Genomic DNA, 25,540 nt, shown 5'->3' with positions numbered 1-25,540 from the left:
TTCCACATGAGCCTAGTTATTCCACATGAGCCTTTCCTTTCTGCAACGCCTCGGAATGTTCAAAATCTATAAATATAGCGCTACATGAGTATTCAAATCATCTACTCAAACAATACAACTATTGGGAAAAGAGAGCCCAACCATTCATATCCTTTTAAATGGGTTTTCTAATCAGTTCATCTCCTTTTAAACAATTTTTATGCTAAAGTTACCATCTTTATGAAACCCTAAGTCTCAATACATCATTCTCATCTATTAGAACTTGAATTTCCACCCTAGAAATTGATAATCTATAACCTTAGATGAATAAACAACAATAAAATCACTAACCTATTCATTATTCAAGGGTTTCTTATGCTCTAGGGTTTTAGTCCTTTCATTCACCATTAGAGAACCTTAAACTAATCATGGAACTTAAAGATGATGATGGAATGAACAAAATAAAGGGTTGAGACTTACCTTTCAAGAGTATTTTAGCCCTAGCCTTATAAAATCGCCACAAGTGTTCTTGGGAACTGTTTTGGAGTTATATGGGGAATGAGTTTGGAATAAAGAATATAAAACATTCGGAATAAAGAATATAAAACACTAATTCTGCCTCCCGTCGATCGCCGCAGCGGTCGATCTCTCGCTACGACAGTCTCGCTATAGCGGGAAACCTCCCGCTATGGCAGACCTTATTTATTTCCCGACTTCTCGCTGCGGTGAGCCTCGCCTCGCTATGGCGAACTCGCTACACCGGTAATACCACCGCTGCAGCAGTCCAAATCGACCAGTGAGCTAGGGTTTCCACCGAGTTTTCACTCAACATCCCAATTATTCATCCGAGGCTCTATAGACGCAACCCAAACATGCAAGTCAATGTAGAAACATGCTACAGACTCACCCGTGGCCTCAGAATTCCCGACAGAGGTCTAATTTTACTATGTCACCCCCTAACGGAACAAAGCAAGTTTTTCAACCAAAACACAGCAACAACAAATAATTCAAGTTCCAGTTTTTAGACATCTACATCTTTTGAGTTATTATTAGCTCATTTCTATTTTTGGGAAGGTACTGTCAAGGGTATAATGGTCAATGCCCCCCATAACGACCTAGCGGGTCGTTACAATATATATATATATATATAGATGTATACAATATACAATATACAATTTATAGATGGAATAGTATATTATAATATAATATACTTGTTCATGAATTAACTTTTTTTTTTTTGTTAAAATACATGAATTGACTTGCTAGTAGATTGTCCTGGAGCGTTTTTAGGTAAGCAATCATTGTGTTTTTATATGCATTTAATTATGTTATCGCTAATATAGAGTATCTCCTTATTTTTAGCTTTTTATTCATAACATTAATCTCCTTGTTTTTAGCTTTAAGTTGCATAATTTGTAATATCTAAATTAGTTGTAATATCTTATATATCTTATCTTTATGAAAGTTCCCCAAAGAAAACGGAGTTACTTATAAGGTGTTGGATACTCTTAATGATGTGAGGTCTTTGGGGAAAACCGTGCTGGCTTGGCCCAAAGCGGACAATATCGCATCATGTTAAGAGTATCTTTGAGCCGTTTAGCCCAACAACTGGTTTTAGAGCCAATGGTTTGGCGAGATGAGTATGAAGATGGCGGAGTGTGGCGTGGGCCCAGCTTAGTGCCTTTGCCCATCTATGGGTTGGTTTACAACATTTACCCATAACTTTGAAGATGCATACATAGCCTTTGGGCTCCGGTGACCATAAATACTCTGACGATGTGGGTGACATACAAACATGTTGAATCTCTGACCCGTGAATTATGGTAACGAGCCATGTAGAACTTAGTATGAGGGGGAAATTGTCGGGTATGTGAACAAAGTACCACATTGGTAGCTGAAAAGAAAAATGAGCTACTTATAAGGTGTTGGATACTCTCAATGATGTGAGGCCTTTTGCAGAAAACTGTGTGGGCTTGACCCAAAGCGGACAATATCATATCATGTTAAGAGTATCTTTGGGCCATTTAACCCAACAATTATTTTAATTACAAAAAGTCTTGTTTGGTGGAGTAGTATATTTCAGATAAATTTTGGGTTGAAAAAGACTACCAGCTTAAGAATTGATTAGATCCTTGTAGATAAAATTCAACGCATTAATTCAAGACAAATGGAGTATTTTTCAACAGTTTTGACTTACAAAGCATGAAGTCTTTTTTTTTCTTTTTCTTTTTTCCAATGAGCTCTATGTAGGAATACTTAATAAGAATTTGCCATTTCTTTAATAATGTTGTTTTTGCGGATAAAATAACTTGAAATGGAATAGGTAATGGCAAATTTAGTACCAAAACCACATATGAGATTGCTTGTCAAAATGAAATTCTCACCCCAAATGAGAGGACATGGACTGATAGATGGAAACTCCGCCTTCCTGAGAAGCTAAAACACTTCATATGGCTTATTAGACATAATACAGTTATGTCCAATGAGCTTAGATCACCAGGAAGATTGCTGACTCACCAAAATGTGAACGATGTGATTGTGAGGTGGAAGACCCTTCACATATTATCAGGGCGTGTTCAAAGTCTAAGCAAATATGAAATATGTTTATAGGGGTGGATGTTCGGTTCGGTTTTATCAAACTTCGATTTGGTTCTTTGATTTTCGGTTATGAAAAAGTGTGCATCGAACACCGCACCGAGTTAGTTCGGTTCGGTTCGATTTAATTCGATTTTCTAAAATGATTTTTCCATTTTTCAAGAATTCACGATGACACTTGACGGCGGACTTTTGATTCAAAATTCTTACCCAAAGACACAAGAGAACCAGAGAACCCTTCACAATTCACTAATTCACAGTGCAAAGAGAAAGTAAAGCATGGAAATTGATACACAACTCTGTCAACCCTATAGGCTATATCGTGTTCTCCCCAAAGCACAAGGTTACAAGACATAACACCCCAAAATTCAAATGACTTGGAGAAGGCAAGAATTCTCATTTTTCCAGTCGCCCCAAAGAAGAAGAGAGTCAAGAACTAAAAAGAGTTCAAATCTTTTTTCCTACTAGCTCGACTGCAACAACAAACATATATAAAGCGAACACAACTGCAGCAGCCAATAGAAATTACAAGTAGCAGCTATAAAAGTTAAAATAGAAAATTAGGAATTAGGACATAAACTATTAGGATGGGCTTGGGTTGGATCGAAAATATTTTGGGCCTAAGTCCAGTGGAAGTTGCTAAATATATATATATATATATATATATATATATTTAGTTGCTAAGTATTATATTTTTTTGAACCTATGTAATAAAAGTTCGGTTAAACCGAAGAACCGGGACCCCGAAATCGAAAACCGAACCGAATACCGAACTTCTAGAAAAAATAGAACTGAAATCGAACCGAAGAACCGAAAAATCAAACTAATTCGGTTCGGTCTGGTTTTTTGATTTTCGGTATTTATGCCCAGCCCTATATGTTTATCTCACCAAATGAGATTGCTGCTATGAATGTCAAGCCAATGCTTGAATGGTTTGACGGTATTATACACATTACCTGGAACCCTTCTGTAGTGTTACACTTATATTTTCAATTATGTGTCATTTATGGAAAGAACGAAACAAAAATGTGATTGAAAGGAATTGTGTTATCAATTGAACTTATATGCTACCAGATTAGTGATTATGCTAGATAAATTGATGATGCCTTTCCGCGTCAGACATTTCTATCTTAAAAGGTCAAACTAATTGTGCAGGAAAGATTAAACTAAACACAGATGGCAGTGTGAAGACTCAAACTGGAGATGCCGCTATTGGAGGTTTTTTTTTTTAGATAATCAATGTAAGTGATTGTTGGGATACTCTAGAATTGATGCCTAATTCAAGCCTCACTACAGAACTATGGAGTATTAAACAAAAGGCTCAAATTAGCAAAAGACAAAGGTTATAAAGAACTGGAAGTGGAAATAGACTGCTTACTTGCTGTCAAGCTTATTCCCGAGGAAAACATACAACTTCATCCTCTCAGAGCTATTATTGAAGATATCTATTGAAAGGTAACTATACCATTATTACACATATCTAGAGGGAGGTTGTTGGCACTGGCACGTCTGAGTTCTGATGATTGACAAAATGAACAAAAGCCTGTGAACCAATTTAGAGACAGGTGCGAAAAGCAAGAAGCACAGGGCGAATAGAACATGTCCACATGATCTATCACAAAGACAGATGCAGATGACTCAGTCACAGAGCAATTCAGTGAATAGAATAGAACAAGCATGAAAACATGTTTTGTATCAGAGAGTCATCAGGTACAGTTGATGAATGAATCAGAAGAGAAAGAGATTATAGGGAGAAAGGGCGAAGAGGACTTAGAAGTACATGATCAGAATCACAGAGCTAGACAAAGCTGAAGACATGATTTATTCCGGTAATGTATAAATCTAAGTGAAGAGAATACAAACACAGAGCAAAGACCATAATGCTGTGAAACAGGTCTGTCAACATGTTCCATCATCCATCACAAAAGCAGGCTCAAGATAGAGTCGGAGGAATGAACGAAACAGGGATGATGAAACAGGTTCGTGAACATGTTCCATCTCAGACAATGCATAGATTCAAAGATGGACGAACCAGGTGGATGAAACAGGTTTGTGAACATGCTCCAGTGCAAGCCCTACAACAACTAGGATTTGCAGTTTTATGGTAAAGACTTAGCAGTCAAAATTACAAGATTCCTTGCCATAATTAAACAAGGTTCTTCGGACTCCTACAAGGGGATAATGAAGTCGATTCAAAAGGCAAGAATCCCAATTAACCCTAATATATCTCATAGGCCTACTCGAAGAAGGTTTTGTGTTTGCCGACTTGATGTGCACTTAGTGCTATATATATCCAAGTCTTACCAAGAAGAAGGTTTGCACACTCACAAAGAGAGAATTCAGAATATTGAGCGATCAAAAGATATATTAAGAATATTCGGAATCCAGAGTGCAAGAAGAAAGATTGAAGGAGTTGTTCTACTGAATAATGTTTTCCAGTTCTTAAGTTTAGAATCTTGTATTAGATTGGGCTATCACTACTAGAAAAAGATGTTTTTCCCACCGACATTCATTGGGAAATTTGTGCTATAAAACATGATTTTCCCACCTCATTCCCACCGAACCAGCCCACTGAAAAAATTTATGGTGGGAAATAGGTTCCACTAAAATGTTAGGAAATGTAACACCTCGTACTATTAAACTAAGCCGCGTCTATGACTCAGGGACCCCGGGAACCAAAAGGGAAAGTTAAGTCAAAAAAACCAAACTCAGTGCTATAGTTGAAATTTGACAGTTAGAAAGACGGGTCGTCGATGATCACGGACCGTCGATGCTCATCGACGGCCCGTCAAAGTGCACCGTCGAACTGCACAGCAATTGTCAACTCTTTGAACTTCTCTCAGATTGCAACAGTACGACTGCATCGACGGACCATCAACACGTCGACGAACCATCGATGTGTTGTGGCACTCAGACTGTCGAGTGGCTTTACGGCACCGTTGAGTTACGCCGTCAACTTACCCGACTGCGAACAGTATAAATACAGTACTTTAGTTTAGAAAAGTAGTTTTCACAATTTCAAGAACCCTAGAACGCAGACCCGCTCTCCCAAACAATGCAAGGCTTCAAAGTAAGCATTCCAAACACTTCCAAGTCAATTCTAGCATATAGCTACGTAACCTAATTAGTTAATCATTGTTCTTAACCTAGGGTTTAGAAGAAAACCCATGTTTAAGGCTTAAGACACAAGTTTTGGGATTATTCTCGAAGTTCATACCAGTAGTTACAAGTTTTGGAGCATATACAGGTTTGTGAGGCTAACTATCTACGTTAGGGAATGTTTATGATTCTCCCTACACCTTATTCTACATGCTTATCAGTAATTTGACTCAGAATACAGTTTAGCCCTAGTTGTTGAATAGTTGTAGAACTGTTATCTTCTAGGGTTATAGTTTCATAATTCGTTCATAGTGATCATTCTGAATATCATGAACTCAGTATGTAATCATTATAGACTTGTGTATTGACATTGCATGAGTCTCAGTCGGTGTATAATCAGATATTGGCTTAAGTTCCATAATCAGAAATAGTTATCATGCTATCAGCAATAGCCAGTCTCAGTCTTGTAAATTGGTTAATGTTGAACACTTGTATCTGTATTTTTGGGCCCTAGGCCACAGTTTATGCATACGTATTGCTTGGGCCTGAGGCCATAGTTTTTGTGCACATTATTTGGGCCCTAGGCCACAATTTATATTTACAGTTATTCAGGTGATTCTTCATTCAGAACAGGGAGTACTTCAGATCCTTACCTTCTTGTTTAGTTCAGTTTCAGTTTCAGTACTTATATTTCTTCTTTCAGTTGCTTTACATACCAGTACAATTCAAATGTGCTGATGTAGAAAGATATGAAATCACACGCACTCTAAACTAAAACCTAGCCACCACTAAAATACCTCAAAATCTAGCAAACCGCCACCGGCCATTATGGCCACGCCAGCCAGTGGACAGCCTCCACTAGAGACTGCTCCGCCTATACCAGAATCCATAAACCTTGACACCAATTTCCTACCTCTCAACCCATCAAAAAGCAATACTAGCAAAACATTAACACCAACCAACCCCCAGAACTTGACCGAGCCTACATATTTTCCTATCGAGAATCCTCCTCAACCAAATTATGCCAACTTGTTGAAGCCTAATACAGTAGTTCAATCCCTTGCACAGATCACTATCCCATACAAGGTGGCAAACTTTGTGGATGGGGAACCATACATCTCTTGGAATTCAACAGAGATACAACAGATGATTATTAAAGAAGAATTACAATATGTAGTTCTTGGGAAGTTTTCATATGATAACATTGACATCAAGGAATTAAGGAATATTATTACTGTACAGTGTGGTATCAAAGGCGAAGCAACTATAGGGTTGATAGAGGAGGGGAATATATTGATTAGGCTGTTTTTGCTGGAGGATTATATGAAGATAATTTCCACTCCTGCTTACTACTTAAAAGTGCATGATAAATATTACCAAATGAGACCTTTTATCTGGGACCCATGGTTCAATCCTGAGATGGAAACTTCGATAGCAGTAGCCTGGATTAGCTTTCCAGAACTACCTCCCAATTTCTTTGCAAGAGAGGTTGTTTTTTCAATGGCATTTGCAGTTGGAAAGCCATTAACAGTAGATTTAGCAACAGCTAATAAAACAAGGCCTAGTTGTGCTAAAGTGAAGGTGTAGATTGGTTTACTAGCAACTCATCCAAACAGAATAAACATAGCAGAAGTAGATGAAAAACCTGGTAGTAGTAAATCAAAATGGATCAAGATAAACTATGATTATATCCCCAAGTATTGCAAGTATTGTAGACTTCATGGACATGCTGAAAGCGATTGTAGAACTCTGAATCCAGAATTACAAAAGAAGCATAGGGAGGAGATGAAAAAGATTCAAGCAGAAGAATTGGTTAATCAACAAAAAAAGGATACTGGAAGGAGAGGATGGAATTACCAAGGAAAATAAGAATGGATGCAAAGAAGGAACAACATGTATATTAAAGATAAGTCAGGAATTATAATAGCAGAAGTAGGGAAAGGAGACAAAAAGAAAGAAGGGGAGATAATGGAAACCAATAACACCTTTGTTGTGTTAGACAAAGAAGAAGAGTAGCAGGTTGCAGAAGTAGAAAATGAGGATGCAGCAAAGTTGAAGGTTGTAGAAAAAAAGAAAACACCAGAGAAAGATAATGTGAGCACTAAAGCATGGATTGAAAACAGTTTCTACAACAAAAAATCACCAGAGCAGAACAATCAAGAGGGGGAAGGAAAGGAAAGAAAAATAGGAACACAAAGCAGCAGTAAAGCAGACAAAGAGAGTGAAGAGGGGGTAACAAATTCTAATAAGAATGAAGAAGTTGAAGATATAACAAGTGGTACATGTTCTTAAAAGGGAAAAATACAACATGAAGGAGAAGAAAGGGAGAAAGCAGGGCAAGAATTAGAGGAATAGAATGAAAGCCAAACACCCATGAGTAACAGGCATAGTAATTCAATACAAGAGGAAGAGGAAGTGCAAAATACCTGTAGTCTAAGGAGCATAGATAAGGTTGATAATGGCACATATAAGGAGCAGGACCAACCAAATGCAGATACGATCATTAAATGAGATACTAGGCAAGAGAAGGAGGCAATACTTGTTGAGAAAGAAGGTCAAAATAGTAGCAATAAATCAACAAAGCATAATAACAAGGGTAACATCAATAAGAAGAGCATGCAAAGTGTTACTCAATTGGAAGGGAAAAGCAGTCAAGAAATCCAAAGAGCAGAGGAAATAAGGGATATGTATGGTCAATCTTTGGATTCACAGTATCAGAAGGCAATGAGAAAAGGTGATGTATCTGCTAAACTACACAAAGGGTCAGGGAGAGGCAAAAAGAAGACACAAAGAGACACTAGTGTTCCACCAGGAAAAGGATATCAAACTAGAAGTGCTATCAATAAATCTAATGTTTAATTATGAATGCAATGATTTGGAACATTAGATCTGTGAATACAATGGAGGATTTTCAAAGATTAACCAAAATGCATATGCAATACTATTTTGGTTTCATAGGGCTGTTGGAACCTTTTCAACCTGCTGACAACACTGAAGGATATAAAAGGAGATTGAACATACATACTGCACTGGTGAATAGCTCTGGAAAAATTTGGGTATTTATAGATGGAATGTTTTAAGTAGAGGTGCTGATGGATCATATACAACATATCACTATTAAACTCAAATGGCCAAGGATGCAAGAAGAATTAATGGTGACAGTAGCGTATGCCAAATGCACTCAACATGAGAGATTAGAATTATGGGACAGCTTGGAAGCAATGGCTAGCTCTATAACCAAACCATGGATGATAGGTGGAGATTTTAATGCAATTACTTCTAAGGAGGAAAAATATGGTGGCCTACCAGTTAGTATAAATGAAAGGCAAGACTTTATTTCATGTATACAAAACTGTGGAGTGTATGATCTGGGATTTAAGGGGAGTAAATACACATGGTGGAATGGGCAAAGTGGGGATGACTGCATCTTTAAAAGGCTGGATAGGTATTTGGGGAATCAGAATCTCCAAGACAAGTACCCTAATATTAACATTCAACATCTAATTAGGACAGGGTCAGATCATGCCGCATTACTAATTTCTTATAATGGGGATGCTGTGCCAATTAAGAAGCCTTTCAGATTTTTGAATTTTTGGGTGAAACATGATACATTCCTGGACACTATGAAGAACAATTGGATTGTTGATTTTATGGCTAATCCTTTCATTGTTTTTCATCATAAAATGAAAAAAGTGAAAGCTGTTTTAGTTAAATGGAGCAAGGATACATATGAAAACATTTTCCAGGAGATAGAGGCTTTGGAGGATGTGATAAAAGCTCAGGAGACACTATTTGAATTACAGCCTATACCACAGAACATGCAAAATTTGCACAAAGTTCATGCTGACTTGAACAGATATTTGCATTTGGAAGAACAATTTTGGAAACAGAAAGCAGGGATGCTGGTTTCAAGATGGAGATAGGAATACAATATTCTTCCATGCATATGTCCAGGGCAGAAGAAAGAGGCTACAGCTAAGAAGAATACAAGATGATGAAGGAAACTGTATAGAAGGACAAGATGGGATATCAACAGGGGCAATCAAGGTCTTTAAGGATCAATTTTCAAAGGAAACAGACCCTACAATCTTTGCAATTCTGGATTTTGTTCCAAATATGATCTCAGAAGAGCAAAACAGTAGGATCACAGCCATGCCAACAAGAGAGGAAGTAAAGAATGTGGTATTTAATCTAAATGGAGAGAGTGTTGGAGGACCAGATGGTTTTACTGGGCTATTCTTTTAGAAATGCTGAAGTATCATTGAGGAAGATATTATCAATATGATCATTGCCTTTTCTGCAGAATTACCTAAGTTTATAACTCATTCTGGTTCTCTTACCAAAAAAGGATATTATTAATACCTTTTCTGATATGAGGCCTCTTAGTTTAAGTAATTTTGTGAATAAGATCTTCTCAAGGCTAATTCATGAAATAATGATGGAGATTTGCCTGATTTGATATCATTAACCAGGCTGGATTTGTAAAAGGGAGGAGTATTGTAGAAAATGTGCTGCTTGCTCAAGAAATTGTATCTGACATCAGGCTGAGGACTAAGAATGCTAATATGGTAATGAAGTTGGATATGGCTAAGGCATATGATAGAGTCTCATGGTTGTTTTTAACAAAGGTAATGAGGAGGATGGGTTTTTCTCACATGGTGGTTGACATGTTTTTCAGGGTAGTCAGCAGTAATTGGTATTCTATTCTTATAAATGGGCAACAAGGGTTTTTTTCAATCCAGTAAAGGGGTGAAGCAGGCTAATCCCACTACAAGAAAGTAGAGATACGACGACATTATATAAATGTCGTATTCAGCTGTTTAAATGTCACAAATTCATTTACCGACATTTAATTTACATTTGCATCAAATGTCGTAAATTTCATCGGGAATTTCCCGACATTTAGGTAAATGTCGGTAAGAAATAAACGACATTTATTTATGACATACATAAAATGTCACTTAAATTTTCCGACATTTAGATAAATGTTGGTAAAAAAAAATATGACATTTATTTACCACATATATAAAATGTCACTTCATTTTTTTGACATTTTGATTAATGTTGGTAAAAAAATTTCGACATTTACTTGTGACTCTTATAAAATGTCATTAAAATTGGTCAATATCAATAAATCAAATTTACGTGAATGTCAAAAAAATAGTGACATTATCTTAAAATTTTGCAAATGTCACATTTAGAATTTCCAACATTTCAATTAATATTTGTTCCAAATTTACTAAAATATTAATAATATCGTGTATTTAATTATATAGTGGCATATTTATATTTAATTTGCACATTCACAATTGTCAATGGTTACAAACATGAAATATATGTAAAGTAAATTGCCTTTTAATATAGCAATCAAAGAACAAAGTAACAATATACAAGTATTGTGAACAAATTAAATAATATCAAATCAAGTGATTTGTTCGGTCCAGTAATATTCAAACCTAACTAAATCATAAACGGCAGTAATTTCAACATCAAACTACATCAAAATCACTCCTAATTCAGAATTCTTCCACAGTAAGTTCTGCAACAAAGCTTTATGAAACCACATCTCCGCAGCTCAAGCATTTTGTCGTCAATAATTAATCTTACTCCCTTGAAAAATGCTGCACAAGAAGTTCACATTAATTTTTTTTATTACTATATAATATAATAAAGGAAAAAAGTATCTTGTAATCTTCTTAAACTTACCCACTTCTTTTTCTTTGTGTCAACTTGAGTCTTCTTGATTATGTTAACCTGAGAAGAAATGTTAAATTTGCACATGAGAAAGATTCAGATAATAGCATTTTGCAAATATATGATACATGCAATCATCAAATTATTTGACACATAATGAAGTATTAGCTTTTATCAAAAACATACCATAGTGAAATTCACTAGTACAAGCGGTTGTTTGATCAAAATATTAAGAGTTTTTTTTCGAGCATTAACAGAGGGAGAACTGTAGTTGTATAAACTGAAAATAGAGAGATTTTTTAAACCGCAGCGAAAAATAAAAAAGGAGGGGATTTGAAGCGGGAATGTGTTCTGGACTATTTTTCAAATTGGAAAATAGCATCGCTTATTTTTCTATTCATAAGCGGGAGAAAGGGGATGGGTGTGGCGGCTGCAGAGGTAGAAAAAAGTCTAGGGCTACGTTACGTTTTGGGGATATTTGGCTTGGCCAATTGGGATCCTTTTATTGTTTTATATCTCTATTTTTTTTTTATTTTACTTTTTTTACTACTTATATACAAGTACTATTACTGTAAATGTAGTAGTAACAATTATGGCTAAATAATTACCTATAAAAGAGACAACAAATTATAAATATAAACGTTACATGAAATAGAATAGAAACACTCAACTATTTTCATGAAAATTAATGATATTCTGAAATATGTTTGTCAAAAAATAATTAAAGTATTTAGCAACTAAGAATAAATCTACTAATTTATCGATATATGACTATAATTACATAGCTATTTAAACTATAACTAAAACTCACACGTAATACTTCTTCGTTATTGAATTATGATATTGTTAGTCTTCGTGCTCACATTTAATCATACTAAATTCTTAATTGTTAATGTTAATTAGATTCATGATAATTATTAAGTTGTTAAAATTGGAATAGACCATAACATTAATAACGTTTTTGCTTATTTAAACTGAAGTTAAATCATACTTTTAAAATAATTAATATTCTTTAAATATTATCCTTAGTTATGCTTAAACTTGTAGTAGTTACTAAATTCAAATATTCAATAATATTTTTTCTTATTGGTTGAAATGTTCAATAGTTTTATTTTTATAATTGTATAATTTACTTTAACTAACTTAAGCAAATAATTTTAACCACATTTTTAGTTTCAAACTCATTTATTATATATTACATAATTACTAATAGTTATGCATCCAATATTTTTTCGTAGAGTTAAATATAAATAGGGACAACGGCTCAAATATATGCTTGGACTATGTGATTTAAAAAGTATCTTGTTTTCACCTTTGTCGTAACTAAAATGGCTCAATCTTGTCATTTTGGGCTAACAACGATATCATAAAGGGTAAATTTAGGCCATTTGTAAGTTCAGGGGGGGCAAATACCTCTGATCTCTACTGTAGGAGCCAAAGAAGAATGAGAAGAAGCCTGAAAGTAGCAAAAAGGGAAAAAACCTTGGATACGATAAATAGAAGAAAACCATATCGAGGTCCTAATAGTACGACTTTGGTATGAGAGATCGGAGGAACGATACGAAGATGATATGTAGGGTAAATCTGGATCATTCGCAGAGATCAAAGGCAAATTATTTTACTTTTCTCCTAACTATAAGAAAATAATATTTGGTTGCTTTAACTAGAAGAATTCCTACAAAATTGATATAGCAATCATTTAAAATTTGGTTTGGATAAATTAAGTAATGTACGTCGAAAAATAATTAAGTTAGGATTAAAGAAAAAAAGAGTTCACACATTTAATTAAGTAAATTAGTGTACTCTGACTTGTATTTATCCTCTTTGAAATGGTATTCATCGTTACTTACTTCTTAAATACCTTCAATCGCATTTAAATAAAGTATTTAAGGTGTAGGGTTTAAATTAATTTGCCTTTGGACTTTTCCAATAATCGGAATTGGTACTTGAATGATGTCAATGATCAACATTTTTCCTTTATATATGTTGTTGTCGTTAGCCCATAAGGGTAAAATTGAGCAATTTTGGTAACAATGAGGGTAAAAACGAGACTTTTTTTAAAAGAAGGTAAATTTGTTATAAATCGTATAGTCCAGGGGAAAATTTGGACCTTTACCTTATAAAGAATGATGAATAATTAAAAATATTTAGATTTCTAATATTAGGTGTAAATATCGGTAATTAGCGGTTAATAATATCACATTCAAGCAAATGTCATAATATATTCGACATTTTTTTCAAATGTCAATGTTTTAACGACGTTTTTGTCAAATGTCATTAAAACAGTGACATTTTGCAACAATTGTCATAGTATCATTTGACATTTATATCAAATGTCATTGTTTTAACGACATTTTTGATAAATGTCATTCAAAATAACGACATTTGCAACAAATGTCATAATATATTCAACATTTGTATCAAATGTCATTATTTTAACGACATTTTCGCTAAATATCGTTAAAAACAACGACATCTTACAACAAATGCCATTATTTTAGTGACATTTTGCACAAAATGTCATTGTTTTATGACATTTTACATCAAATGTTGTTGTTTTTATGACATTTGACATAAAATGTCATTGTTTTTACGACACTCGTTCATAAATGTCAAGAAATTCTTTATTTTCCGACATTTATTTCAAATGTCACCAAATAAATGTCGTCGTATCTCTACTTTCTTGTAGTGTCCTTTATCCCCTACTCTATTCATATTGACAGCAAAGGTGTTGATTAGGAACTTAAATCAATTGCATGATGTACCACAATTCAAGGGATTTGGAATGCCAAAATGGAGTCCTAAGGTGAATCACTTGGCATATGCTGATAATATGATCATTTTCTCATCTGCAGATGTGCCTTCACTTCAGTTGGTTATGGAAGTACTTGGGGAATATGAGAAGACATCAGGGCAGAAGGTAAACAAGGGGAAAAGTCATCACTCTAAAACAAATAATATAAAGATGACTGTAGAAGTGGTAACTGGTATAACAAGAAAGGATTTTCCCTTTACATATTTAGGATGTCCCATATTCTATAGTAGAAGGAAGAAGGATTTCTATAGTCCTATAATTACAAAGATCATGAACAGGTTGCAATCATGGAAATGTAAGATGTTATCCTTTGGAGGAAGAGCAGTACTGATCAAACATGTGTTACAGAGGATGCCCATCCATTTATTATCAGCCTTAAACCCACTTGATGGGGTGATAAGGCAAATGCATAGGATGTTTGCTCAGTTCTTTTGGAATAATATAGTAGGTGGAAGAAGCATACATTGGGTAGCATGGACTAATTTATGTGTACTAGAGAAGGAGGGGGGGGGGGTCTAGGATTTAGATCTCTACATGATGTATCAATGGTGCTTTATTGTAAAATCTGGTGGAATTTCAGGACCAGTCCTTCTTTATGGAGTGTGTTAATGTATAATAAATATTGTAAGAAGGTTAATCCAGTAGAGGCACAATGGAAATATGGTTCCCAGAACTGGAAGAAAATGTTACAGGCAAGGGACATCATAGAATATCATCTTTGGTGGCAAATAAAGAGGGGGAATACTTTTTTTTGGTATGATAATTAGACTGGTCTAGGGGCTTTGTATTATGCAGAAAGAGGGGAAGTATATGATGACACAATTCAGAGTGTAAGAGAGATGGTAACTAAGGGGAGATGAGATGTTGGCAAGTTGGAAACAGTGTTATCTGGAGAAATTGTACAACACATAGTGGACACAATTAAACCACCTAGAGATGATGAAGCAGAAGATGAACCTAGGTGGATTTTGATAAGGGCCAGTTCTCAGTCAAGTCAGCCTGGGAATATCTGAGATTGAGGGGGCAAGAGAATGAGGTGTTCAAGTATATATGGATTAAGGGACTTCGATTTAAGATATCTTTTTTTATGTGGAGGTGTTGGAAGTTTAAGGTGCCTATTGATGAAGTGTTAAAAAGGATGAAGATCAACTTAGCTTCTAGATGTTGGTGTTGTACAAGTCCAATGGAGGAGACAACTCAACATCTATTTGCTAAGTTTTTTTTCTGCTAACAGGACTTGGTCCTATTTTTCTTCTTTTGCAAGTACAAACATTGAAGGATTGCAATTATAGCAGATTATAGTGAAATGGTGGAGACAACCTATTAATGACAGGCTCAAACCTGTATTTCAATCTATTCCTGCTATAATTGTATGGGAATTGTGGAAAAGAAGGAATGCATACAAGCACGGAGACAAAAAAAATCAGTTGGAAAGTGTATTTTTCAGGTCTTCACTACTATTCAAAAGCTGGTCAAGTATAGAAATCCATCGGTCAGAATATACTTAATAGATGGGTGGATATGATTCAGCTTTTGAAAAACTACAAACCACATTTGAGGATTACAAATGTGATTTGGCAACTTCCTAGCAGGGGTTGGATTATGTGTAACACAGATGGGGCTTCAAGAGGTAATCCATGGAGAGGATCCTATGGTTTTAGCATTAGGGATGACAGATGGAATTTGATTCATGCTCAGGCTGAGGAGATTGGACACATATCAAATACAGAGACAGAAGCAGTGACAATACTGGAAGCAAGCAAATGGTGTAAAAACAAGAATATGGACCGAGTAATATTTCAAACTGACTCTCTCTTAGTTCAAAGGATCTTGACAGATGAATGGAAACCACCATGACACATAACAGAGATTATCGAGGAAATTAAGGATCTAACTGAAGGCACACAACACAAATTCACACACATACTAAGGGAAGGGAACAAATTAGCAGATGCATTAGCAAATACAACACTTGATAATGGACCAGTCAATTGTTAAAATTTCATGAAAATGGATGTGGAGCACAGGAAAATCATCAACAGTGATAAATCACAAATTCCATATCTACGAGTTTCATGCAGGTAAAATGAAAAGTAACACAGATAACAGGGATGTGAAGAATATCACCAGTGTAGAACAAGCATATAGATCAGCAATTGCAGCAAGGCATAACAGTACGAGGCGTCACAAGAGCAGATATACTCGCAATGCAGAAAAATAAAGGCAAGTGAGCAAGGGTGAGAGGCGAAACAACATATCTTCAAGAAAATGGAAACTCACCAAGAAAGAAGGAGTTGAAAACGAGGCGGCAGGAGTGTTTGTGATACAATCAAGAACTCTCTCTTCAGATTTAACAAAATATCATCATTAGAGGAGTGTAGCAGCGAGAATCTCCATAGCCATGAGCTTGGAGAGTTGCCCGACAACGAGGAGTAGATAGGACAAAATTGCCTTGTGAACCTTCAAATGGACTTTCCTAATTTGGTTTGTCCATCAGATAGGTATGGACTGGGCCAGTGTTTTGGGCCTAGTCCATTTATTTTGGTTCTTTTTTTTTTTGTTTTGATTTTATTTATTTGGTTTTTTTGTTAAAACATTTTGATTCGGATAATTTATAAAAATCCCAATTGGGCATATTAAATTTTAAAAAAATGTGCTGATGTCCCTTTTTATTGCTTGGAGGCCTGCATCGATATACAGGTTGATGATCCATCTAGGTAGGACTGCTTGTATCTGCTGTGTGGTGAGCCCCAGTTCCTCCAGGGCGTTATTCTGCTTTCAGTCTTTCTAGTTTTAGACAGTTATCTTTCCAATATTCTTTAGAGGCTTGATAACATGGTCCAGTCAGTCAGATATTAGCAGACTTTGATGTGTTAGGCTTGTTGGCATTTATTTCAGATGTTTTAGACTTAAACAGTATTTCTGTATTTAATAAATTTCAGCCAGACTTTTTAGTAGATCAGTATGTGTTAGTCGTATTTCCTTATTTTAGCATGTTTTGATATCACATGTTAATTCAACCAGCCTATGATTCGCTCGGTCACATGCAATTAAGCATCGAGTGTCGTGTTGCGCCTAGGCCATGGTTCGGGGTGTGACAAAGCTTGGTATTAGAGTACTAGGTTCAAGTGTCCTAGGGAGTCTATGAAGCCGTGTCCAGTGGGGTCACTTTTATATGTGTGTGGCGCCTACACATATAAACAGTTGACCATCAAGACATTTAAGATTTTTTTCACCTCTTTCATACTTTAGTTCGCGCAGTTAGAGCAACACTTTTAGGGATTCTTCTAACTCGTGCGAATTAAGTATTTCAGAAATAGCTCCGAAAAGAAAGTACAACAAAAGGAATACAGCTACTAGCCAGGGGGCTACCACTGATGCAGCTACAGAGGAGAACACTCAGGCTCAGACGGCCGCCCCAGCTAACGCTACAGCTACACCACCTAATGCTTCAGACACGGATGTTAGAGGAGTTATTCAGCTACTCACTCATATTTTGGCTAACCAGGCCCAACGATAAGAAACGGACCCTAGCCCCGGTGCTAGTAGTGGGTCAAACAGTTCTAGGACTCGAGAGTTTCTGCGGATGAAGCCGCTAGTGTTCACAGGATCTAAGAAGGATGAGGACCTACAGAATTTCATGGATGGACTCCAGAAAGTATTTCATGTGATGCATGCCACTGATACAGAGGCATCGGAATTTAGAGCTTTCCAGTTGTAAGATGTGGCCCATATTTGGTATGAGACATGGGAACAGTCCCGAGGGGAGGATGCACTTCCTGCTACTTGGGATGAATTTGCAGACGCTTTTATTGAGCACTTCATGTCAATAGAAGTCAGGGAAGCAAAGGCCACTGAGTTTGAGAATCTAAGGCAGAATGACATGACTATTCAGGACTACTATCTCAAGTTCGTGTCATTGTCCAGACATGCACCTCACATGGTTCTTGATATGAGGGTCGTGGTTAGAAGGTTTGTAAACCCGAAATGCATAGAGATGCCAATATAACTGCTCAGAATGACAAGATGACTATTTCCAAGATACTGGCATTTGTGCAAGGTAACGACACTAGGTTGAAGGAAGAAGAAGCCCTGCAGAAGCAGAAAGATAGAGAATTCAACAAAAGAGCCAAGTCTGCTGGCAATTTCAATCAGGGAGGATCTCAAGGAGGTGGAAACCGCCAGTTCTTAAGAATAGGTCATCAAGACCTGCTCTCTCTATAGCTAGTTCTCTATCTCAGAGGTCTACGTTTAGTTAGAAAGGCCGAAACTTCGGAACAACAGGATCACAGTCACAGGCTAGCGTGGCCAGCATTGGCTTCCAACACCCTACTTGCAACACTTGTGGTAAGAAGCACTCAGGAGTATGTCATTTGGGCATGGATGGTTGTTTTGGGTGTGGTCAGCCAGGTCACTATCTGCGGGATTATCCGTCAGCAAGATAGAATACCGGAGGTAATGTAGCTCAGTCCACTAATTCAGTAGCTTCTCGAAATTCCCTAGCCCAGCAGGAGCATGGGGCAGCAAAGTTTGGAAATACGGGCGGTGGTCAGAACCGTCTATATGCACTGTCATGACATCAGGATACAGAGACTCGTGGCGATGTTGTCACAGGTCTACTAACAGTCTTCACCTTCAATGTTTTTGCTCTTATGGACCCAGGATCCACTATATCTTATGTAACCCCTTATATTGCTTAGAAATTTGGGATAGAACCTGAAAAGTTGCATGAACCCTTTAAAGTAGTTGATACGCCCAAATTGCACCTTTAATATCTGGAGTAAGCGGTCGTTGTCAAATATAGAACCCAACGAGGTTGGGGTCGAATCCCACAGAGAATACAATGAAGAAATATACTTATCAAGTGTAACGCTCGACTATTAGTCTATATTTCAAAGGAGATGGGAATGTAATAGTAGTTGAGTTGTTGTTTGTTCATTAAAGACTAAGAATGATTAAGAGATGTAAACTATGAGTAAACGAAACCAAGGTTATGGTTCCAATGGAAAGTAATGCGTTTGGGTATCAATTCAACTTATTCATATTTCTAGATGTATTAAACCAAGGGTCACGTGAATCTTGCTAAAAGTCTTCCAACCAAATTAGCAAATTCCATCCTAGGCTTTTCCAAGCCCTAGAATGTTTTGTGCGAGAACACCTATTTAGCCTCAACTAGCTTTCCTATTCCTAGCTCAAGCTATTAGATGGATTTCCTATTCCTAGCTCAAGCTTTCCTATTCCTAGCTGAAGCTGTTGCATCAGGTGCGACTCACATGTACCACATGCGACTCGCATGTAGTGCTCGCATGTGCTGCACAACTGTCTTCAGTTTTAGCCATCTTTGTCATTAGATGTTGCAGCACCTGCGACTCACATGCAGTACATGTGACTCGCAGGTGATGTTCTGGTTCACTTTAGCTGGTTGTTGCTTTATTTTGCCTCAAGTCGCTTCCAACACATGTTATTCTACAAATTAACACAAAAACACGAAACGACATTAAAAGTACTTGAGGATTTACAAAAGACTAAGCAGTTGGCATCGAATGCGCCTTAATTTCACGGCACATCAACACCCCCAAACTTATACTTTTGCTTGTCCTCAAGCAGTTAAAGCAAAACTATAATATATGCCAATTGCTAAGGTGCTATAGTGATGATAGTGATCAGTAAAAAGATATTCATTTAAAATATGAGTTCCCATCCCTCTTGTTGCCAAACATGGTGCCTTTCCTCAAAGGTCGAGCATTAACCAACCGCTGCACTTGGTGACACAATGTTACTCTAGCTTTTAAGGAAAAGGCTTCAAATGAAGCGTCAAGAAGTAATTCTTTCGTTGAGCTTAGTAATCCATATGCCCTCACAAAAGACTAAAGAAAGTTCCACGCACACATATTCACAAATAGCAACTGGGACAAAAAGACGAATAAGGAGAGAACAACTCACACTCAGAAAAGATAATGTACAAGTACACAAATGCGATGCCATAAGCTTTCCCTTTAAGTATTTCTCCACTAATGTAAACACACTTTGTTCAAAATCAATTAGGACTTGCGCATTATAGCTAAGGTTCGGGGTTAAAGTGGGGTGTACTTTGGGTAAGAGTGACTTCTCCCTAAGCATTTTCGAATACGCTTCCTTCACCTAATTCGTCCCTACTTCAACATTTAAGCATTTACCGCCCATTCGTACCTCCTTTAGCCAATATCGTTATTACCTCCCTAGTATCCCCATTTATTTCTTACGTCGCAACCATTATTCACACACTCGTGTTCACAACTAAACATACAATTTATTTGTATATATACACACCTTTCTATACACATATGTCTACGTATACACTCTATTTTTTCCTTTTTTTAACTCTCCATCCCAGACCATACCTTTTGTTGCCAACTAGCACCCCCAAACTTAGGCATTTTAGCCTATTTTAGCATATTCGACTCGCTTAGGGAGATAGGGTGCCAAAAGATGGGTAAACAAGGGCAAAGGGGACAGGGCTTGTCACAAGGTTGTAATAAAAGAAAAGAAAAACAAAGTTAAGGCTCAAAAATGGGTTAACTAGGATATAAATGCAATGGGTAGGAATTTTTAGGTTTAGTGGCGGTCCAAAGAGAGCCTAATATCCTCTTTCAAACAAGTGTAGTTTAGGATTTCACCTTGAGACACTTTCCGGGCAAGTTCTAGATCACAATTATGCACAAGACTAGAACAATAACATCTCACACACATGGCACATGGATTACTTTGCTATTTTCTAATTACTTCTCAACCCATCATTCTAGGCTTTGGAAAACATCCATGTGTCACCAAACGAGTCATGTTAGTGTTGCTCCTTCCCTTTAAGTACATATGCAAAAAATTTGGGAGGAGTGTTATTAAAACACAGTGGACAAACAAAACAAGATGAAGACATTTATGCTATAAACTGATCAACCATCACTATCAGACTCGGTAATGAAAAACTAAGAGTACACAAAACATAAAACATGAACTAACTTACCTAAAAATATAATACATGAAACATGAGCTGTCCCACTCCCAACAAAAAGAATATGCAGTGTCCCCAATGCATCAAATGTAGTACAAGAGATGAATAGCTCACAAAAGATGCTTTCAGGCATCCGATGGTGTCTGATCAGCAGAAAGGACCTCCAACGGAGGCACTCTCAATGGAGTCGTCTCGCCCTCTACTGTTGCCTCTGGCCTGGGTGTCACTACCTCAGGGCCCACAGATGGTGGTAATGGTGTGTCAGCTGAAGGGGCGGCAGATGAACTAGCTTCACCCGCCCTCTGGGGTTAAGATGCCCCCCTTGATTTTCTGCTCGTCTCAAAGGACTACTGCATGGCCACATTGTGTCAATCTCATCCTCAGGAATACCAGCAGCCCGGGCTGAAGTACGTGCCTCTTGAATATGCTCTCTCTCTCTCTCGAGCCTCTTGCTCTGTCTCACCAACTTGAGACGGTTGTACCCTTTCAACAGCTAGGTCACCCTCAAGTTCTTCGTCGAACTCTTCCTCACTTTCCGCCCCTTCTTCTTCTTCTTCTTCTTCTTCTTCTTCTTCTTCTTCTTCTTCTTCTTCTTCTTCTTCTTCTTCTTCTTCTTCTTCTTCTTCTTCTTCTTCCTCATTTTCTTCTTCTTCCCCAGCTATCTCTTCAACTCTTTTCCCCGAAGGCATGGTAGGGGTTGTGGGCCCAGTGGAGAATAGGGAAGCACCGGATGGTAGAGTGGGTGCACTGAGCTCAATGTCCGAAACTTTTAACACCCGAATATCCTCTTTGAACTTAGCCAGGTCTGCCCGAGTAGCTGGGAGTCCTCCTTCACCACCCCCTTTAATACGCTCCAACCAACGATCGATCAAGCGTACATGCTCCTTAATTTTGTCCTGCTCTTTCCTAACATCTGTGACAGCCTGAGTATATGGTGCCATTGATGCCTCAATAGCCTCTTTCACAAAATTACGAAGCTTCTAAACCAACCAATTTACCTTAACATCCGCTGCCCGAAGCACTCGCATACCCTCGCTAGACACCCCACGAGCTGCTGTGGTGGATAGTGGAATAGGGGCAGAGGGAAATGTAGTGGAAGATGGGGCACTCGGAGAGTCAGGCCCCGGAACGTGAGGCATAGAACTAGGAGCTGTCGCATCATCGTATGTGGCTAAGTCCTCGGGCTCAAGAATGTGAGCTTCTAGTACTGTCGCCGAGGCTCTCGGCTCTGGGCTCACCCACTTTCTCTTTCTAGTGTCTGGTTCCAACTTGGTGTAATCTATCGTTTGGTCAGCCTTTAACATCCTTTCCACCCGAGGAATATCACGAACCTTCTTTCTTCGACATAATTCAGTGATCAAGCAAGGAAAAGGGAATGATGTGCCCTTTTGAGTGGACTTATTCTTGATCCCATCTCGGATAATTACCCCCACATTGACGAGGTACCCGAACATGAGTGAAGCAATGAGAACACTTTACAATGGGTATGTCGGTGTTATTCTTGGAGGGAATCACCCGCGATGATACTAGTGATAGCCAAAACTTAGCTTCGCGGTTGAAAGTGTTCTTCTCAATGGAGACAGATGGATCCAGCCATGGCGGAGTCCCTAAGGCAATCACCGAAGCAACCCACACTCGCTGCTCCTCCGGATTCTCCATCCTTAAATCATATTCAGAACTCACCGGAGGCCAACATTCAATAGGGTATGTTTCTCTTCGTTGTTCATATATGAGGGAAGTTATGGTATCTGCAGCACAATCAACATCCTTCCCCCGAACCGGAACCCAATAGAAGTGTTCCACATTCTTCTTTGGTTGGCGGCATGAGATCTTTGCATTCAACTTGGCCGCATAAGCCACATAAAATTCCATCACAAAGGCTGGGCAGTATTCAACCGGCTGCATGAAATAGGTCCATCTCAAGGCCTCGATCTTACGGATGATGCCCGGGCATTGGTCCTGTAGACCATTCAAAGTGACCCCTTTTCGACAATGAAGCCCCGGACTGGATTTCCATCGGGCTTAATAACGCTCTAAGCCTTGTACAGGTCCCTGGATCCAGGCACGGTGAACCTTTGCTCCATTTCTTCCCTTCTTTCACCTCTTGTGATGGCATCCTCGGGCTCAGGTGAGGAAGCCTCATGTGTTCCCTCTTTAGACTGGGGGACCAGATCCGTGCCTTTTCTTTTCTTCTAGAGGTGGAGGCTTGTCGTGTTGCTCTTTTCCTCCACTTTGTGCTTTATTTGTTCTAGCCATCTTGCACATCACACAAAAATATACCCACTATTTATGGTGCTCTTCAAGTAACAAGAAAGAAGCAGGGAAAAATATAGCATTGCAGGGTGGCATCAGTTGCGAAACACCACATGCGAGTCGCATGTATGACATGCCACTCGCACGTAATGTCGCATGTATGACATGCCACTCGCAGATAGTGTCGCAGGTGCTGCACAATGTGGACTTGCGTGTTGCTCTTCACTATCAACACCTGCTGCAGCATGTGTGATTCGCATGTACAACATGCCACTCGCAGATGCTGCACGCAGGTGAAGCACTGAACACTTTTTTTATTTTATACAGAGATATGTACACAACACGTATTTACAGGCAATCACATTAGCACCTACACAAGAACATACTCATGTAACTATTTCCCTTAAGAGGGCTGTCACCCCGTCTATCATTGGGAAACAACTCGCGCCAGTGTTCAATGGTCATCCCTCATAAAAGACAATGTCAATTTTACAAATCAGAGGGCATCATTGGTCCTATTCTACAGGTAATGTGCCTTGGGTACTCAAGAATTCCCCAAGGTTGGCGAAGGATCGCACTTCCACAACATCTAAGCACCCACGGGTTCATTTAGGCATTTCATAAAAAATGTTGCGAGCATGCATCAACTATCAACTCTTACGACAATGGGTACTCAAGAATTCCGCAGTCGCTATCTAATTATGCATCAACAACCACCTATTTTAATCATCCTAGTAGGACAACACAAGAATGGGTACTCAAGAATTCCCCATTGTTCATCAATTTCCAACAACCCACCAAATGCACAAGATAATTCTACCCACTAACTAAGTTTACCAAGTGAAACGGCATGGAAATGACAGGGAATTGAGCATTTCTTAGGCACTACTAAATGTAAAGAAGAGTGGAGTTGACATACCTTGAGAGTTGAAGACAGTTAGCACACGTGAAATCTTTGCCAAAGTAAAAGAGAAAGAAACCCTAGTGGTGATTTGTGGTATGATTATGAATGATTTAGGGTGATGGAATGATATAGGAGGGAAGAAGGAGAAAGGATTAGAGGGAAAAGGAAGAGGCGTAACTGATGAATTGTCAATTGCTTCTCTTATATTTTAAAAAAATTTCAAAACAGACGAGTCGGGTCAGTTTTTGACCCTGTGACTGCGCACTTACCTGCACAACATAAGACTCGCATGTTGTGCAGTATGTGGAACATGCGAGTCACATGTAGTTCCTGTTCTTCGCATCTGTTGACAGACAATTTGGCTTTCTTGGCCTGAAATTTTGCACCACCTGCTAGACGCAGGTGCTGCAGTAGGCACGACATGCGAGTAGCATATTCTGCAGCATGTTATGCCTATTGGCATTTTCCCAACTCTTCTTCTTTGTGCACATAATTTATTCCTACACACTTAGACACACATCAAAAATATCACGAAAGTAAAAACAACAAACACATGAAAATGGAAACTTAGGTTGCCTCCCAAGAAGCGCTTGATTTTACGTCGCAGCACGACGATGGTACCTATTCATGGCTCATTAAGGAAGAAGACCTCGATAATCTTTGCTTAATTTTGAGATCCCAAGTAATGCTTCACCTTTTGCCCGTTCACTTTGATTTTATTGCCACTTGGGCAAACAAGTTCAATTGCTCCATGTAGGAATGCTTGTGTGATTTCAAACGGGCCGGACCATTTGGATTTCAGCTTTTCGGGAAATAACCGGAGCCTTGAGTTGAACAACAATACGCGATCCCCGGGGCTAAATTCTCTTTGAAAAATCTTCTTATCATGGAAGTGCTTCATGCGGGCCTTGTAGAGTGAAGAGCTAGTATAAGCTCTAAGTCGAAATTTATCAAGCTCATTAAGTTGTTCCGTCCTCAAGTTTGAGGCATCACTGCAATCCAGATTCAACTTGTTCAAGGCCCACAAAGCCTTATGTTCATGTTTCGCGGGCAGATGACAAGCTTTGCCAAACACCAGCTGATAAGGAGACATACCAATTGGTGTCTTATAAGCCGTTCGGTAGGCCCATAAAGCATCGTCCAATCTCTTTGACCAATCGGTCTGATTAGCATTCACTGTTTTAGAGATGCTCTTAATCACCCTGTTTGAGAC

This window comes from Lycium barbarum, chromosome 2 (genome assembly GCF_019175385.1).
Source record: "Lycium barbarum isolate Lr01 chromosome 2, ASM1917538v2, whole genome shotgun sequence".
Lineage (NCBI taxonomy): Eukaryota > Viridiplantae > Streptophyta > Magnoliopsida > Solanales > Solanaceae > Lycium > Lycium barbarum.
This window is presented reverse-complemented; position numbering follows the sequence as displayed.